The sequence below is a fragment of the Daucus carota genome, chromosome 1 (genome assembly GCF_001625215.2).
Source record: "Daucus carota subsp. sativus chromosome 1, DH1 v3.0, whole genome shotgun sequence".
Classification (NCBI taxonomy): domain Eukaryota; kingdom Viridiplantae; phylum Streptophyta; class Magnoliopsida; order Apiales; family Apiaceae; genus Daucus; species Daucus carota.
This window is the reverse complement of record NC_030381.2, coordinates 12,806,332-12,815,051: the sequence shown is the minus strand read 5'-3', so window position 1 is coordinate 12,815,051 and position 8,720 is coordinate 12,806,332. Positions and strand designations below refer to the sequence as shown.

Below are 8,720 nucleotides of genomic sequence, written 5' to 3'. Positions count from 1 at the left end.
CAATAATAATGCTAAAAGTAGATTTCCAGCTCAAACGAGTCAAGAATAAAACTACAAGTTGATTCCAATTTCAAACAACCAAAAATGAAACTACAAGTTGTTTTCAATTTCAAATGAGTCTGGAATTAAGCTGCAAGTTGTTTCCAACTTCAATCTAGTCAATAATGAAGCTGCAAGTGGTTTACAAGCTCAAACGAATCAAAAATAATACTACAATTTGATTCCAATTTCAAACAACCAAAAATGAAGCTACATGTTGTTTTCAATTTCAAACGTGTTTGGAATTAGACTACAACTTGTTTCCAACTTCAATCTAGTCAATAATGAAGCTAAAAGTTGTTTTCGGGCTCAAACGAGTCAAGAATGAAAGTACAAGTTGATTCGAATTTCAAACAACCAAAAATGAAGCTACAAGTTGTTCAATCTAGTCAATAATGAAGCTAAAAATTGTTTCCGTGCACAAACGAGTCAAGAATGAAACTACAAGTTGATTCCAATTTCAAACAACCGAAAATGAAGCTACAAGTTGTTTTCAGCTTCAAACGAGTCTGGAATGAAGCTACAAGTTGTTTCCAACTTCAATCTAGTCAATCATAAAGCTACAAGTTGTTTTCAAGCTTAATCGAGTCAAAAATGAAACTGCAAGTTGATTCCAATTTCAAACAACCGAAAATGAAGCTACAAGTAATTTTCAGTTTCAAACGAGTCTGGAATGAAGCTACAAGTTGTTTCCAACTTCAATCTAGTCAATAATAAAGCTACAAGTTGTTTTCAAGCTCAATCGAGTCAAAAATGAAACTACAAGTTAATTCCAATTTAAAACAACTGAAAAAGAAGCTACAAGTAATTTTCAGTTTCAAACGAGTCTGGAATGAAGCTACAAGTTGTTTCCAACTTCAATCTAGTCAATAATAAAGCTACAAGTTGATTTCAATCTCAAACGAGTCAAGAATGAAACTACAAGTTGATTCCAATTTCAAACAACCAAAAATGAAACTACAAGTTGTTTTCAACTTCAAACGAGTCTGGAATGAAGCTACAAGTTGTTTCCAACTTCAATCTAGTCAATAATAAAGCTACAAGTTGTTTTCAAGCTCAATCGAGTCAAAAATGAAACTACAAGTTAATTCCAATTTAAAACAACCGAAAAAGAAGCTACAAGTAATTTTCAGTTTCAAACGAGTCTGGAATGAAGCTAGAAGTTGTTTCCAACTTCAATCTAGTCAATAATAAAGCTACAAGTTGATTTCAAGCTCAAACGAGTCAAGAATGAAACTACAAGTTGATTCCAATTTCAAACAACCAAAAATGAAACTACAAGTTGTTTTCAACTTCAAACGAGTCTGGAATGAAACTACAAGTTGTTTCCAACTTCAATCTAGTCAATAATAAAGCTACAAGTTGATTTCAAGCTCAAACGAGTCAAGAATGAAACTACAAGTTGATTCCAATTTCAAACAACCAAAAATGAAACTACAAGTTGTTTTCAACTTCAAACGAGTCTGGAATGAAGCTACAAATTGTTTCCGTGCACAAACGAGTCAAGAATGAAACTACAAGTTGATTTCAATTTCAAACAACCGAAAATGAAGCTAAAAGTAATTTTTAATTTCAAACGAGTCTGGAATGAAGCTACAAGTTGTTTCCAACTTCAATCTAGTCAATAATAATGCTAAAAGTTGATTTCCAGCTCAAACGAGTCAAGAATAAAACTACAAGTTGATTCCAATTTCAAACAACCAAAAATGAAACTACAAGTTGTTTTCAATTTCAAATGAGTCTGGAATTAAGCTGCAAGTTGTTTCCAACTTCAATCTAGTCAATAATGAAGCTGCAAGTGGTTTACAAGCTCAAACGAATCAAAAATAATACTACAATTTGATTCCAATTTCAAACAACCAAAAATGAAGCTACATGTTGTTTTCAATTTCAAACGTGTTTGGAATTAGACTACAACTTGTTTCCAACTTCAATCTAGTCAATAATGAAGCTAAAAGTTGTTTTCGGGCTCAAACGAGTCAAGAATGAAAGTACAAGTTGATTCGAATTTCAAACAACCAAAAATGAAGCTACAAGTTGTTCAATCTAGTCAATAATGAAGCTAAAAATTGTTTCCGTGCACAAACGAGTCAAGAATGAAACTACAAGTTGATTCCAATTTCAAACAACCGAAAATGAAGCTACAAGTAATTTTCAGCTTCAAACGAGTCTGGAATGAAGCTACAAGTTGTTTCCAACTTCAATCTAGTCAATCATAAAGCTACAAGTTGTTTTCAAGCTTAATCGAGTCAAAAATGAAACTGCAAGTTGATTCCAATTTCAAACAACCGAAAATGAAGCTACAAGTAATTTTCAGTTTCAAACGAGTCTGGAATGAAGCTACAAGTTGTTTCCAACTTCAATCTAGTCAATAATAAAGCTACAAGTTGTTTTCAAGCTCAATCGAGTCAAAAATGAAACTACAAGTTAATTCCAATTTAAAACAACCGAAAAAGAAGCTACAAGTAATTTTCAGTTTCAAACGAGTCTGGAATGAAGCTACAAGTTGTTTCCAACTTCAATCTAGTCAATAATAAAGCTACAAGTTGATTTCAATCTCAAACGAGTCAAGAATGAAACTACAAGTTGATTCCAATTTCAAACAACCAAAAATGAAACTACAAGTTGTTTTCAACTTCAAACGAGTCTGGAATGAAGCTACAAGTTGTTTCCAAATTCAATCTAGTCAATAATAAAGCTACAAGTTGATTTCAAGCTAAAACGAGTCAAGAATGAAACTACAAGTTAATTCCAATTTTAAACAACCAAAAATGAAACTACAAGTAATTTTCAGTTTCAAACGAGTCTGGAATGAAGCTACAAGTTGTTTCCAACTTCAATCTAGTCAATAATAAAGCTACAAGTTGATTTCAAGCTCAAACGAGTCAAGAATGAAACTACAAGTTGATTCCAATTTCAAACAACCAAAAATGAAACTACAAGTTGTTTTCAACTTCAAACGAGTCTGGAATGAAACTACAAGTTGTTTCCAACTTCAATCTAGTCAATAATAAAGCTACAAGTTGATTTCAAGCTCAAACGAGTCAAGAATGAAACTACAAGTTGATTCCAATTTCAAACAACCGGAAATGAAGCTACAAGTAATTTTCAGTTTCAAACGAGTCTGGAATGAAGCTACAAGTTGTTTCCAACTTCAATCTAGTCAATAATAAAGCTACAAGTTGATTTCAAGCTCAAACGAGTCAAGAATGAAACTACAAGTTGATTCCAATTTCAAACAACCAAAAATGAAACTACAAGTTGTTTTCAACTTCAAACGAGTCTGGAATGAAGCTACAAGTTGTTTCCAACTTCAATCGAGTCAATAATAAAGCTACAAGTGGATTTCAAGCTCAAACGAGTCAAGAATGAAACTACAAGTTGATTCCAATTTCAAACAACCGGAAATGAAGCTACAAGTTGTTTTCAACTTCAAACGAGTCTGGAATGAAGCTACAAGTTGTTTCCAACTTCAATCTAGTCAATCATAAAGCTACAAGTTGTTTTCAAGCTCAATCGAGTCAAAAATGAAACTACAAGTTAATTCCAATTTAAAACAACCGAAAATGAAGCTACAAGTAATTTTCAGTTTCAAACGAGTCTGGAATGAAGCTACAAGTTGTTTCCAACTTCAATCTAGTCAATAATAAAGCTACAAGTTGTTTTCAAGCTCAAACGAGTCAAGAATGAAACTATAATTTGATTCCAATTTCAAGCAACCAAAAATGAATCTACAAGTTGTTTTCAATTTCAAACGAGTTTGGAATTAAACTACAAGTTGTTTCCAACTTCAATCTTGTGACAGCCCTCAAATCCGGGGGTCTGGATTTGGTGCCACTAAAAGAAAAACAATTGAAAACCTGTATTTTATTTTATTATTTTTTAAAGAAAACAAAAACAAGTATTTCGAACTTGGATATTAAAAAATGATTTACCCTTTTGAAACATGTATTGTTGAAAAGCTAATAAAAATCAAAGAATTTAAAACCTAAAAGCTTTAATAAAAGATTTTAAAAAACAAAGTTTAACCCCCTTTAAAACAGGATCGCAAACAGGCTATAGTATTGAAATCAGAAAAGTAAAACTAATAAATCTTATTACATGTTTTTACAACTAAATCAAGTTTAGACAACTCTAATTACCACTAGTCCCAAAGACTCGATCTTGGATACTCTTCCTGACCATCAGGTTGAAACTTAGTCACTTGCAATCCTCGCCTAACCTTACTCTTATGCTTAGCCTAAATAGGCGAACCATCTTTAACATTATCTGAAAGGGGTTAGAAGAAATAGCGAGAATGAGCAAAAGAATGCTCAGCAAGAATATAATATTCAAACCAACAATAATTCAAACAGTATGTAAAACCTGATAGTGATATCAAGATAATGATACCAACACAATATGATTTAAACAAAACAGTTTCTCCTTTATGGAATTGGAACTAGATAAGACGCTACGAGCTAAGCTGGGTGATCAGCCCACGACATAGCTCCGAACCCGCATATTCAATACGAGTTCTCAAATATAAAGGATCCTAGGCACACTTTGGCCTTTAATAATTCAATTGGGACCGGCGCCTCGGTCATAAAACATTTTCATCCAATTCCCTTTCTAAAGTTTTAATAAATCAAATCATTTTTCATTTTAAAACCAAGGTTCAAAATCTGTAAGCAACAATGATTCTCAACCAAATATTCATTTCAACACCTTAGCATTAGAGTTCTACTAATTAAGTATTCTTTATCAAGGGTATAGGTTACTGAATCAAGTGTATCAATGTATTTTATAATAATGGCAGGGTAGGTTGTATGATGATAACTAAGGTCTTTCAAGAAATGGGGTTTCATTTATGGGTCAGAAACAAACAAGTGAACTAGTTTATAAGCAAGAACACAATTTGTTGTAGTTAAGAGGGAGGTAAGAAAACAAGGTTCTAAGCTCAATAATAAGTAACTGGCAGTTGAATAAGATAAGGATGATAATTAAGTTGATACATTTGTAAGATATAAGTGACAAAGGGTATTCCATTTCATACTTGGGTAATTCCAGAATACTCGTAATTAGTAGAAGTCTAATTCTATAAGGAGTTTTGCAATATTCAAAGCATAACAAAAGCATTGCAGGAGCAAAATCTTTTAAAGAGAAGTAGGTTGGATATATACTTGCCTTAAGTCCGGTGTCTAGCTCAGATTTCTAATAACACTATGTAGTGCCATATCATTCCTTTCTGCCAGCTTCTGACAAGATTCTATCTATAGCAATCTCTGCCTAACTTCAACTTGCAACACAACTTAGCTATTTCTGAATAATTATTTCAATCACTTCTCGATCCATGCCTCGATCAACATCTCGTTCAACTCTATACGATAGTAAAATAGTATTTCAGTCGTCAAATCCGATGGATTAACTGACTCCTAAAGGCATTAAGACCTATATATATAACTACCCTTCGCATATACATACCACGTAGCCAGATAAACACATAGCACATAGTTGAACAATTAACTTTTATAGCTATTACAAGTCAATAAAGATAAGTTAACATTTAACATGTTTCAGTCAACCATTTCATCTTATTCTTAACTATTTAATATCCTTTAACAAGTAAACATATATAATATTCTAACAAAAATTCGGCAGCATCCCCTTTATTTATCGAACTATCCACCTGTTTCCAAACCAACCAACTGTATTACCATACTCTAATCAATTCTGATCCTAGTCAAAATATTTTGAAAACCAAGTCCAACCCGCCCTATCTGACGGTGACCAACTACTATTATATAATAATAAGTATCGAATGACTAACAGTTTCATATCTTAAATAACTTGTAACCAATCCTAGAATCATCTCCTTTAAGCGAAACTAAATTTTTTTGCTTAAATTAAATCAATCATAAGATTACTCCACCCAATCAACATATATAACTTTACTACACATAATCCGGCTGGAGTACATATACAACTAGTTACACGACTTGATACTAAACACATAACATGTGTTAATACATGTAACATACCACAATCAATCTAGCTATCACTTATATTAGCACAAAACCATACGTCAAGTCATAATATACAAGATAACTATCAAACCTAAAATTCATGTTTGACCAGTTTCGAAAGAATGACATTTTAAGACCCCTGTATGGACTCAAACAGAAAAGTTTAAAACATAAGAGTTGTAAAACATTTCAAGACCTTTTCAGAATGGTAAGGCTCATTAAAAATGACCAAGTAACAAGTTCAGAAACTTCAAAACAATCTGCTGCATAAGCAGACTCAGCCCTATTTTCGTAAGTAGCTTATCTTTTGAGACTCATAAATCACATATTTATTTTATGGAATGTAAACAACAATTTTAGAACTCGAAAATATCTTTTCAGATTCATAAAGCTCAACATCATAGACAAATCAGTGAATTTACTACAAGTTTTTAAAGGACAAGGTACCATTTTCAAAATTCAGCACATACGTGACAAAATCATGAAAATACTGATATTTCGAAACTGAACTACATAAAACTCAAAGAACGATAGTTGAAGATAATTCCAAGACCTTTCTAACAGATATTAAATCACAATGCTTCGACAAATAATGAATTAACTACGTAGTTTATACTAGCCCAGCTTTGTCAATCTGCGCATACTATATCAAAATAATCATAACTAATAGCTCGTTAACTCAAACAACACAAGGTTTTCGCGTGGACAAACTAGACTCCGAGTAGAACGTTCCCATCCTGTACCCACTATACAAAACAGGGCAGAAGCAGTCACGAAATACCAGAGCAGAAGAGGACAGTGCAGAATCCAATTCATATCAAAATCACTACTAAACAACCTGTATAACTGCATAAACTTGTATACATAACTGATTTAAATCAATACTACCAACTTATAGAACCCCAACACAGCACAAACAGGTTATACGCATATACACACAACATAATTGAAAGAGAAAGTAGACTGATTTGTACCCAAACTAGAACCAATATGAAATAGGGTGAACTACTAATCAGGTTGTAAAATCAATTAGGAGCGAGAGCCAGTACCTGGCTTCGAACAGAGTAGAAACGGAGGACATAGCAGCGGTGGTGGAATCTGATGGAACAGAGGCGGTCGGAAAGATGAGCGGTGGATTGAGTTCAGTGAGAGGAGATGGAATGCGTGAGTCTGAAGCGGAGCAATTAAAAAGAAAGGAATACAGTTGTTTAATACGTGGCACAAGCAAAAGAAAAGGAACGCAAGAAAAGGAACGCAACGTGTACAAACCCCAGGCTACCATCTGTTCAAGTAAGCTACTCATCAAACAACCTATACCCGCTTTTAACTAATTTACAGAGATAACTAATCAGTAAAACTTCTCCCGGAAATTATCAAAATATTTTTATAAATCCCGGAATATTATAAAACTAATGAAATAAAAATTTAGGGATTTATAAAGCATTTTCGAAATTTATACAATACTTAGAAGTTAACTGCTTTCAAAAACTAATTAAAAATCATGTACTTATAGAAATAAGATTTTTAATATATTACAAAACTCATAAAAATATTAATGATCACTATCGAGCAATTAAAATAATTTTCCAAATCATCTTTGTATTATTATAAAAAAAATACCCATTTAAGAGGATAACATATTTTAATAAAATAATAAAGATAATAATATCAAAAGCAAAGATACATGCACACACGGACAAAATAGGTGCACATATAAATCAATTAAATCACCTAACAAATAATTGCACGATCAACAGATATTTTCTCATACCCAAATGACAAGAAATAATTTAAATAAATATTTTTGAAAATTATTAAACTAGAATAAAATATTGAATTTTATTCTGCATTTTCTGGAAATATAACAATTAAACTCACAATATAATTTTTTTGAAAAATCCGGGTCGTCACAATCTACCTCCCTTAAAAGGATTCCGTCCTCGGAATCAGCGAAAAACAAACTAGAGCGTACATCTCTATAATCCGCAATACTCTTTCTTTTTGATATAAAATTTTTCTTGATCGCTTCCTTATACCCGCATCACCCGCATCGTCATCCACATTTATTCATAATACTTCCTACTATAAAGGCTTAATTTATCTTGGCAACTCAGTTGGCATACCTTCATTTACTAATCAGACTTTGACAAGTTGATTTCAGTAGTATTTTGAGATTGAAAACAAGAGTCTTGAGGATGAAAAATATGAAAGATTATATCTATTGGAACAATGTCACGTGATTGAAATAAAAGAATAACTGAGAGATCAATATGATCTAAAGAACTCAGTGTTGCGTGTCTTGATTAAGACACTACTAAAGGTAGTTAACCTTCTTGTAATATACAACACACACAAGAGATGGCGTCCCATCCAACTCCTATCACACAAACAGGTAGTCCTTGTGTCCCCTATAATTAGAGTTGTTCATCTCAGTTAGAATAGTGAATTATGAAAAGGATTCAACACTAGGAGAATATATGTTGTCCTTTGATGAATAAAATTTTGAGGCACATTTTGGATTAAGACGGAATAGATTTCAAAGGTGCTTATTTCAGTAAAAAGAATAATCATAAATGATACAGTAAGCACCATCATCATCCCATAATTCAAGAGAGGAAACTATATTCTTTATCACACGTCTATATGAAAGAGATGTCGAAACAAATTAATCACTGA

General features: G+C 32.4%; 1 long non-coding RNA gene across 1 annotated transcript; it reads right to left on the bottom strand.

The window, feature by feature from the left end:
- Nucleotides 1-4,019: 4,019 nt before the first annotated feature.
- LOC108203998 (uncharacterized) lies at nt 4,020-7,340 on the bottom strand. Its single transcript, XR_001803592.2, has 3 exons — nt 7,094-7,340; nt 5,206-5,398; nt 4,020-4,308 (listed from the first exon to the last, which is right to left on the bottom strand). It is a non-coding gene; the product is annotated as an uncharacterized LOC108203998 (long non-coding RNA).
- Between the last annotated feature and the right edge of the window lie 1,380 nt (nt 7,341-8,720).